At 42.8% G+C, this 11,427-nt stretch overlaps 1 long non-coding RNA gene across 1 annotated transcript in view; it reads right to left on the minus strand.

Annotated features, from left to right (window-relative positions):
- Positions 1-8,134, minus strand: part of LOC310852547 — a 39,316-nt gene extending 31,182 nt beyond the window's left edge. The window contains exons 1-2 of the long non-coding RNA XR_014568248.1: positions 8,006-8,134; positions 5,554-5,637 (exon numbers count right to left, since the gene is read on the minus strand). This is a non-coding gene — a long non-coding RNA (uncharacterized lncRNA). The remainder of the gene's footprint in view (positions 1-5,553; positions 5,638-8,005) is intronic.
- Between the last annotated feature and the right edge of the window lie 3,293 nt (positions 8,135-11,427).

Consider the following 11,427-nt stretch of genomic DNA (forward strand, 5'->3'; position numbering starts at 1 on the left):
TAAAGAACAATCTGACTTTTAGAAGACATCTGAAGGCAGTCCTGTTTTAGGGAAATTTTTAATGTTTGATGCTTTATCGCTTTATTATTATTATTATTATTATTATTATTATTATTATTATTATTATCATCATTAATATTTTGTTGGGAGCCGCCCAAAGCCAGATGGGCGGAGTATAAATAATTGTTGTTGTTGTTGTTGTTTTTAAGACACAAGCAGATCAATCAATTGTAAGTGACTTTTGATTACATAACTGCTCATTGCTTTCCATTGCCTTCTGGATTGTCCAATGCTATATTTGACCTTCATCTCAGCAGGTCTTTTAATAGTCTAGAGCAGATATGGGTAACCTGTACCCTTCCAGAAATGGTTGGACTCCATCAGACCAAGCCAGTATGGCCATTGGTCAGGGATTACGAGAGTGGCAGTCCAGCAACATCTGGAAGGCCACAGGTTCCTCACCCCTTGTCTAGAGCATGTGTCAGGAAATAATCTGAACAACCCTACTAGAACCTGGACAAAGCCATGTCTCCACTGTAGCACCAGAAGTCATTTAGGATGTCTGCACTTTGAATTTAAAACAATCTTAAATCTGTTTCATTATCACCCATGGCAGACAAGGAAACATGGGAACTGTAGGGCTGTAATGATATGTAGTATGGTGCAGTGGCAAAAGTGTTGGACTAGGACTGGAAGGTTCAAATCTCCACTGAGCACACTAGGAACTCACCAGATAGTTACAAATCATGGTTTAAGGTCACATGCCACAGAGTGTTTCAAGCTAAGGTTTAGTCACTGCTAGGGACCCCAGTTAGATTTTCCAGGTCAAATAAAGCAATGCTTGTTTGAGTTCAGATTTTATAAAAAAGACACTAAACACCATTCTGTGGAGCTGCTGACTAAGTAGTTTTGTTACAGATCCAATCACTTTTGAAAGCATGACTGCCTGGGTTTTATCAAAGAAGTAAGCTTCTGTTTGCAATTTATAGAAGCCCTTGAAAATGCATGCAGTTTTTAAGGGGCCAAGACAAGAAAACTTGTTCAAAGGGGGGGGGACAAGACTCCTTGCGCTCTGCTCCCCCTTCCTCCTATCCCGTGACCCGTATTGAGGGTTCTCCTGTTCCTCCAGAACAGATTTGGTGCAGAGCTGGAGGGAAGCCCCATTTCACCAGCAGGAGCTCTTGCGCTGGCTTCCACTAGGGCATTGAGTTAGTTGAATCCAAGCTAATATTCAGTTTGCACTTTAATACAAGCCTACCTAACATTTCAGAACAATATGCATACCAAAACACAAATATCCTTTGAAATTTGCACTTCTCGAAATGTTGCGATGCACTTATCCAATGAAAGAACTGTGTACAAAAAGCCTATTAGAGGGAAAGGTGCACTAAAACGGTGGCAAATCTTCATGACACCTTTGAAAAAAAGTTTAAAACTGCTGTGTAAAGCTGATGAACTGAACTTATGATTTGAAAAATGAAAAACTGAGAAACCAAGATGGATAGAAGCATCCATCCCAAGCTTTCATTAGGAGTGAGAATAGTTTCTCCTAACTTAATTTTATTTGCAAACATTCAAATTTATATTATATAATTAGACTTTTTCCAACTGTGGATGCTGCTGGGTTTATGAATTTTAAATTTTAAATTTTGTTTTGCTTTATTTATTTGTTGACCCATCCTTCAGCAGTTTCCTAAGAAATTTACAAAAAGTTAACATTACAAACGAAAACAAAGCAAAAGATAACTCAAGAACATTAAATATAAAAAGAGCATTATAAAAGCAGTCAACAGAATTAGAAACAATCAGCACCAAGGAGCATAAAACTAATGTACAGGATCCAATGAAAAAGAATTAATTTGCCTTAACATTATTTGAGAAGATTAATGATTTCCAATATTTTCTTGAATTAGTCTGCAGGCCACATGAATATGCACAAATAATTTGAAAATTCACAAACTCTAAATTACATTCAAATAATTTAACAATAAGAGCTGCATTATCAAATAGTCCTTTGTCTTTTAACTTCAAAAGCAGTGTTTGAAACTCAGGAACTTGAATTCTAATGCTGCTGCTACTGCTGTTTAAATGCTTGTAATTTCATGAATTTGTATTACACTTTATTTCAGAGCTCATTTTTGCTGTGCTTATAGTGCTATCCTCTGCACACCCACTCAGATGTAATAGGAAAGGTTTTTCTAGGGTTGCCTTTATTATCAGTTTAGTTCACATGTAACATTTTCAGTCTGGAAACCCATGGTTTAAGTGTTGTGTCCTCAATGCATTACAAGGTTTTGTTAAACCACAGTTTCTTGTTAAGTATAAACCAGGAAACCACATTTTAAACTCTTCCCATGTGGGGTGAGGGGCGCTTGGGCAGGGCCTGGTTCCGCTCGCATGGAGCAGCCTCAGGCCCAGCTGCTGAGGACGTACTCGGGGCTGCGGGGGGAGGACCAGGCTGGGCGCGGCCTCCGCTGCTGCCGCTCGCCGGGCTTGGCTGAGGCGGCTGCCCCCTCCCGCCCCCTGGATCTCGCCCCCAGTGGACCGCAAGCACCTCTTCAGCAGCAGCTGCTCCTCCTCCCCCCTGTCCTTTGAGGAGGCGGCCGCCTCTTCCTCCTTTGGAGACCCAAGTTAACTGCCCCCCAAGGGGGTCCAAAAGGCCCAGAGGCAGGAAAAGGCCCCTGCTGCCCCCCTTCCTCCTCCGAGGACTCCGATTTCCTGCCCCCCACCAGGAAGGCCCGGCTGCGCAAAAAGCCCCCCAGCAGGAAGGGCACGGCCAAGAAAAAGGGGAAGGGGGGCCAAGGAGAACAAGGCCCCTCAAGGAGAGCTCGGGGGCCGGCCTGCTGCCGCCAACCCCTTTGTGCCCCCCACCCCACTGCGCAGGAACGTCACTCAGTGCCGCCAGAAGCCTGTCCAGAGAGGGCTGAGTATACAGTTGAGCACCGAGAGTGCTGTTGAGCACCCCCGAGCTGCTGCGGCTGGTGAAAAAGGATTTGGAGGAATAGGGAGGCGAGGAGGGCGTCCTGCGGGACAGCAGCCTTGTCTCTTACACCTGCTGCTTTCATCCCGATAATCTGCAGGAAGTGTTGCAAGAGGACTGGTGTGGTGGCGGCGGCAATGGCCTCTCCGAGCTGAGCTCAATGAAAATGGATAGGGATGCCAGGGAGATGGGAGGCAGCTTGGAGCTCTTCACCCTGGAGGATGTCCCGAGTCTACAGCGGAAGTCTGTGCACGAGGATTCCCAGGCTGAACCTCTGCCCATGACGTTATTTCAGCCGCACTGCAGCAGCTCACCCCACACACTGCTCAAAAGCAGCTCTGCCTTGCAGTCTTGTAATTCCTGCAGTGAGAGGGGAGCATCTTTGCAAAACAGGGAAAGGGCTCACAATCTCGCCGGGGTGTCATGTGGTCAGCCCCAGTCGTCTTCAAAGCCCGGGTGCAGATCATGGCTAGAGCCTCCCAGTGTCATCAAAAGAGCCTCTTTCGGGTGTTTTCCAGCTACAAGCCAATTTGCATGATGACTATGAAGCAGAAATGAAAACCAGATTTGTAGACATATCTTAAATTGCAGGGACACAAGGACAATGCTCATTTTCAGTGCAGCAAATGGACTGAGCCATTGTCATGATATTATTTTTTGTAAAATTTGCATTGATTTTAAAATTTATAAGACACCTTTTGGATGGGAAGATGGGCTACAAGCCCTGAAATAAACAAAAACAATTTGCATAGCTGTGCCCTGCTTATCTCATGCAGTAAGGCTTCCACAGTAGCTTCTTCTTGCAGCATAACAGCTACCATCCAAGGTCAGATTCAGCTCTGTATATCCTTGGGAACTCTTCTCCATTGGCCTCTGCTCTGTCCTCTTAACTCTTTGTTTCTGTTTGCCCAGAGAGAGCTTTGTTTCTACCTATTTCTACAGAGGTATCATTGCCTGTCTCTTCTCTAGCTCATTTACAGATCAATACACACTGCGCGATGTGCTGTATAGCTCAGTAACCTTCAGAGACCAGCTAATGGCAATGGTGGAGAGCTGCTTCTCTTAGCCGTAAACTATAAGAAAGTCAAGATTTACTGTTTGTCCTAGTCAGGAGGGAATGGAATTTCAGAGCAGCCTCTTGAGCTATTTTACTGTGTAGAAATAAGGCTGCAGGATCCGGCAAAGGCTGCTACAGCAAGAGAAATACTTGTTTGCTGAGGTAAAGAGAAGAAGGGGGGAATTACTGCTACTGCTATTAAAAAATGCTAATACATAGGAGATTCTAGCACAAAACTGGCACAGCCATGGCTCAAGAGTACCTAGAGACTTGCCTCACCTCTTGACTTCATCATGAGATATGCGGTATTTCCTACAGTGACTGTCCTCTCTTTACTTTCATAGAGTTCATGCCACAGGCACTTATCATAATTATAATTTTTGGCTCCCGCTAACGATAGAATCCCCCCCCATCACCTTCTGATATATTATTTGCACCCTAGACTATGAGAAACAATTACTTTCCTCCAGAACTCTCATTTCCATCCCCCTTCTTGCCTACAACATAGTAGCTAATTTTACACCAAGGACCTAATTACTTCAGCTCTCCTGGCATTTTTCTTCTGCTCTTCAAGTCATAAAGCCCATGTTGCTGTGTCTGAAGTCCTCATTAGATGGAGCTTCAGAAAACTTGCCTTGTGAGCAGCCACTAAAAAAAATATTCTGTAATCTGGTATGATCATCCTTAAGGCTTAAACAGATCTATGCTATGATGATTAGTTTATCATGCGGGTAAGTGGCTCACATACACATATTATTTTTGCAAGGTTTTTGCTTGCAAATGGTGGGCTGGGGCAGTTCTATTGCACAGAAATTCTTCATGCAAGAAGCACAAAAGCCTGGTGGTGGTGGCTGATGCTGGTGTTGCATTTGCCACAATAGGGCCTAAATCAGGACTGGAGAACCTGTGGCCCTCCATATGTTCTTGAGCCCAACTCCTATCAGCTACAGTCAGCATGGCTGATAGCTAGAGACGGTAAAACATGGTAGACCAAAACTAAGTCACTTTATGACTCCAAGAGCAAAGTAGAAATCAGGTGACCAGCAGCAGCAATGGAAAACAGAAGAGGTTTAACACAAGAACAGACCTTTTCTGTGGTGGCTCCTTGTCTGTGGAATGCTCTCCCAGGGAGGCTGGCACCAGCAGAAAATGTTTGTAACCTGGCCTTTAGCTGACAGAACATTCTATGGCCTTTTTAATGTGTTTGTGAGAGTGGTGCTATTGGCTTGTGTTTGTTTTTGTTTTATTATGTATTTTATGTTCTAATTTTGGATTTTTATGTTGTGAACCACCCTGTGATCCTTGGATGAAGGACAGTATACAGTTTGAATAAATGATGATGATGTTAAAAACAAACAAACAAAATCCACAAACAGATCCTCAAATATTATAAAATGGTTAGGAGCTTTCAGTGACCCTCCCTTCCAAACAGTGACAGACCTTGGCCTCTCAAATTTCAGTGGCGCCCCATGCGACGCCAAAATCTGGCGCGCGAACCCCCCCCCCCACTTCCTACCTTCTGTTGGACTTCATAGTTGCGCCACCTGCTACAGCAACCCAGAAGCTCTGTGCCCAGTGCAACTGAATCAGTCATGGTCCCCTAGAACCAAAGGAATTGAAAACTTAATTAAGACTGCATCCCTCAAACATCTCTCAGTTAGCATAATGGAGCACATGCAACAAGCCTATAACCTGAAAATAGGGTTGCAACTTAAAATAAAAATCATTGTGGCATTTGGCTCTTTTTATATCATTATTCTGAGAGGTGAGCAGAAGACAATCCTCTCTCTATCTAAAGTATATATCATACATACAGAGAACATTTTGCAATCTATTCTTAGGCTTTATTGTATCTTACCAAGGCCCTTTCATAAGCATACGATCCCTCTCTCTACAGGTATATTCTCTCCCTAAGGGATTGAAGGCGTGTGGAAGTCAGAGTGATTCTTTGACAATGATGATGTGGGTCTTTGGGAAGCAGCCTGTCAAAACAGTTCTTCACCTTAGCAACTGTTGTCTTTACAGTGGAAGGCTGTTGAGCCTTGTAATGTCAAACTCCACTTTGTTCCCTCCAGTCTTACATTTTCAGTATCAGCAACTCTTTTGCTTAAGGGCTGATTTTCCATTAGTCTATTCCTACCCACAGTGGGGGTTTTTTTGGTATGATTTCCAGTATATAATGTTGTGCTTAATTAATTTACTTTCTCTCTCTCTCTCTCTCTCTCATTAGTATTTGTATTGGCTGTTAACTTTAATAGTTCCTTCAGAGCCAAGTATCTTAAGGTCTGGCCTAAAAACCCAGAGCTAAACTGGGAACTTTGGCAAATGCTGAGAGCCTGCCACTCTAAAAACCCTCACACAGTTAGACTGTTTTCCTGGCTAAGTGATGGGTGGCTCCTGATCTAAAGTGCCTGTTGGATCCAGATAAGGGGAGTCCAAAATGTCTTTGGTTTGTGGCTATCTCAGAGCAGTTACAGTCTTCAAAGCATAGCTGTATTTTAAAGATGACACTAGTGGAAATGCAAGGAATATAAAATGGTCGCTGGAATTCTTCCCCTTAAAGCAGGCAGCACAAATATCCTGCAAAAGGTTTTGGTGAGCCCAGCCATAATCATTCACCCAAGGCTTGCTCCTGCACGTCAAATACTTATGCATAGAATAGAAAAAGACTGACAGCTGTTTTGGATTCCTGGAATGATTAACCAGGAGGATCTGCTACAGCAACCAAAGTTTCACAACGTTTCTTCTGAATTGCATAAAAAAATATGGAAGAGCCAACAATCTGCTTCTGTTTATTTTCTGAAAGCTGCAGAACATCCCTTATAATGAAAATACTGGTGTACTTTAGGGCAGGAGTCACCAACCTCTGAACACCAGTGGGTGCATCTGGAACCTGTGCTGGGGGTCTGCTGTTGAGGATATGGCATAACACAAAATGGCTGTCACATCTCTTTTTTTATGAGCAGAAAAAGAGACAGGGCCACAAAATGGTTCAAGTATGCCCCTGCTCATCAATGGGGGAAAGCCATGCTGGCTCAGGGAGAGAAACTATTTGCATCTCTCTCCACTGTTCAGAATGGGAGGAACTGAGGGAAAGTGCCAATGAAGTGTGGGCTCGTTTAAGGAAAAATTGTTCAACATAGGACAAGCCAAGTCAGTGCAATCAGAAACTAAACAGGGAAAGCAAATAGTCAGCATGTTTACTGAAACCTTTTGCAGGTACTATAGTATGTATGTGGTGCCCCAGGGCTCCATGGCAACCCCTACTATTGGTAAAATTTTATTCTCAGCTGTGGAAGAATTAGGTCTAAGGTTAAGAACACTGAATTTCATCAGCAAATATTTGATACTATGTTAGAAAGATAATTTTATCCTGCAATCTGCTCTTGCTCCTATCTTTATTCCACTGAATCAAAATGCATGCTGAAATCTCTTGCATATACTGGTAGTAAGAAATGCTAATAAGCACATACCAGGCTCTCAGCAGACCACTTGCTCCCAAACAATGTGCCTCTGATTAAAGAATGTATACTTTATGTACCGCATAAATGACAAAAGGGCCTGCCATCTCTGTGGCTAGTTCCCTGCTGCTGAAACGTTTAAAGACTTGTGACTTCACCATTTTACTATTCAGATTAGTTCTTTGTTTGCCTTTAAAAAAAATGTTACTTTGGGAAAGACTCCCACTTAAAATATATATGTACACTTTTTTGGCCTTTTATAATTTCCTTGAGGCTGTTAGTTAACCACACTGGCCTTATCTGAGACTTGTTAATTTCCTCTCCCGTTTGTAGTATATGTTTTTATTTGAGCTACTATTATAGTGTTTTTAAAATTCTCCCAAATTGCCTGAAGGGATTTTCTGCCTCTTTCCAACTTCAACTTGCCTTTAAGTAATCCCTTTATTTATTCCCTCATACTAAATCAAATGTGACCACATTGGACTTACAAGGTAATTTTCTACTTACATGTGTTGATATAAAAATGTTGTCCTCACTCTTCCTAAGTAAACAATTGCATTCCTAGCCAGTTCCTGGACATTGAATCCAGATTACATAGAAAACTACCAGATGCTTGGTCAGACTATTTGTCCTTCTAGCTCAGGTGTGGAGAACCTTGCTGACCTTTAACTTCCACCATCCCTGGCCATTGGCCATGCTTGCTGGGGCAGATGGGAGTTGTAGTTCAGCAACATGTGGAGGGCCAAAGGTTCCACACATCTGCTAGCCATCAGCAGCAATCAAGGATCTCAAGCACAGGCCTTTCACATTACCTGTTAAGTGCTCCTTTTCCTGGTTAATGCCAGCAAATGGACCCAGTTGTTTTCCTAAGGAAATCAGAGAACTACATAGTGGGGTGTGCCATGTAACATGTACCACTGCCACACACCTGTGTCTTTTCCTTATGTGTGTGTGCTCAGAAAGAACATATGTAAACCCACACAGCATTAGGTGATTGGGGGGGGGGGAGTCTAGTGTATTAGGAACTGGACAGCACTAAGGGTGTGTGCTTATTATCCTCTTAGAGTGCAATGAAGTTGTGGGCTCCACACCACCACCTCTACAGATCAGCACAATTTGTTTGTGTTTGGGTACAAACCAGGGGAAAACTAGCCTGGGAAACTTAGTCTGGAATGTTAGGCAGACTTTTTAACTCCTTCCTTTATTTGACTTCACATTTTTTTTCATTCAGCCACTGATTCGGAATTGCCCCCAAATTCCCATTAGATCCACACGAAAGCAGCACAATTTGCGCATTATAAAATGCCTACATTGGGAAATGCCTGCTGGACTGGAGCCTTCGGCATGCAAACCAGCTACTCTACCTCTAAGCAATAGGCCTTTGCCAAAGGTTCACTCTCTGGCATTTCCCAGTTTGCAGGTGGGGTGAGAGAGCCATGTTAGGAAAGAATAGCATTTGCTACAAAACCCGCCACTAACCGTGTCTCTCAGAGAAATGGAGTAGCAGCCATTGTTGATTTCTTGATTTGTGAGGGCTGGTTTGAAGTCCGAAATTTCACAAACAAATGCTGAAGATTTTTCTGAAATATCCCCATAGAATCAACAGCTTTCAAGTAGCACAAAGCTTTTCATTGATGGCCTTTAGATGCTCCCTATGTTTTCATACCGCCATGTGGGAGAATTATAATATTATTCTTGTTGGCAATTTTAACAACATTGTTCTGTCTTCCTGCTTCATTGCTTTTATTATATGCTGGTCTGTCACAGTTTAGATAAAATACTATTCCTACTACATGGGCTGATGGAGCATGCTGTGAAAATGTATCCTTTGTGCTGTGGTTTTTTTTTAATGTATGGAAACATTTCAGGCACTTATTTTTTCCACTGCCTATATTTCTGTTTGTCTTTGCTGTTTGTTTTTCAAAATTAAGTGCTCTTTGGTTGACTTTTGTTGCCTTATCCTGGGAATCACTTTTCTAGATGATCCAAAACTATGATTTTGCAGCTGTCACAGTCTGCCTGTTGATTTAAAAAGCCAGATGCAAACAATCAACGAAGTGAACATTCCCCACAGTGGTTGCTTATTCTCAGCTGACAACAGTTCAGTGATCACTATCCATCCAAATTCCAAACATCCTGAGAAAGAAGGCTGGGTTTTTGTATTTTCTTTTTATTTTGCTACATCATACACCCTACTGATTTTGTTGCTGGTGGAATGGGGTGCTGAGAGACTGCTTCTTGGGGACCAAGTAAATTGAAATGCTGCTGTGAGGAGCTGCAAATTTTAATGGAGAAATAGCAGTTGGGGGGATGGTGCTTCACCCTTTCCCCACAGCCCATTTTTCCTGCTCTCATTTGTCTCATCCAGCTACTTTTCCTCTCCTGCTGCTTTTCCCTATGTGGCTCCATGTGGGCCTCCTGTCTTTTCCTTCTGAGGGGAGAAAAGTAGTTGGAGGGCAGCTTTGATCATAGAAATGTCTCCACTGAGAAAGACTTACACATCCTTCTGCTACTGCTGCCTTGCCAATCAAAATTGCAGCCTCCTGTGGATACCTTCATTAACAGAATAAAACACCTATTTTTTCCCCTGCACCTCCCTCTTCTCCTCCATTTGTCCTTGAAAATGATACTGGATACTAGTATCTTAAAGGAACTTGGGGGGAAATAGCTAGAATATCCTGGGAACATATATTTGACAGTTTCTCACCATCCCTCATTTTGATCACCATAGTTAAACGTTTGTACGCTTACATGGATATAAGCCTCACTGAATATAATGTAACTTTCTTCTTGGTAAAAATGCATAGCAGGGAGCTGGAAGAAGGATTTTGACACCTGGTCACCATTCCGGGGTGGATGGAACGGTCCATATAGCTGAGCTACTCACACTTATTTTCTCTTCCCCCCCCCCACTGCCCCCACAAAACTGCATGCAAGAACCAGGCTATAGATACGGCCATAGAGCAGCTGGAAGTCACTTCCATCATTGGGAAAAAAATATTTGCAGATAAAAATCTGATATTTTCACAGTTCTGCTGTGGAAATAGCTCATAAATATCTTAGCAGCCAGACTCTGAGGATTGTACAGCAGAGCAAATAAGAAACTTGCTTTCAGGACAGGAATCCCATGCTATGTCTTACTTTCACTTGTTTCACAGGCATCTTTGGGGCAGCCTCTCTGACACTTGCGGGCCAAAAACTGTAGAAAACCTTATAATAGTTTGAGGCAGGATTTAGGCATGGCACTTCCTTGATTCCATGGCTGAAAGGAAAGATAGGTCTATGCTACTTTTCCAGTGAGTTTCCATCCTAGAATCCTGGGAAGTATATAAAGGGACAACTTTTTCCAACTAATAATTCAAAGGGCCTGCACACTATTAAAGTTCTGATGGCACCAGGGTAGTCAATGCGGTGCCCTGATGATGATCATTGACCATTAATTCTGTTTGCTGGGACTGGTGGGAGTTGTAGTTCAACAGCATCTGGAGATCACATTGACTATCCATGCTATAGCAGTGTGCATCTGAATACTGGTTGCTAGGAATCATGAGCAAGACAGTACTATTGAGAGTATCATCTCTTGCTTTTGGCATTCCCACTGACCTCTGTGACAGGAGAGTTCCTGATTATGCAGACCTCTGGTCTGAGCTAGCACGGTGGTTCTTATGTTTTTTACGTGACACCACAATCCTAAAATCTTTCGAGCTAACTTATTAGGTACACTCAGTGCTTTTTCCCCTAAATAAATAAATAAAATGTTTAGGAGCACTCTCGTTTTCCTACTCATATTGAAATACTGCCCCTCAATGAGGTCAAACTTAGCTTCACAAAATGTTTAGGGGTATGATACCCCTGCGTCCCCCCAGAAAAAAAGCACTGGGTAGACTATGAAGAAGCAAGAGAAGAAATGCTAGAACTGGGTTTAGGAT

The sequence above is a fragment of the Podarcis gaigeae genome, assembly GCF_964106915.1.
Source record: "Podarcis gaigeae genome assembly, chromosome: 9".
Lineage (NCBI taxonomy): Eukaryota > Metazoa > Chordata > Lepidosauria > Squamata > Lacertidae > Podarcis > Podarcis gaigeae.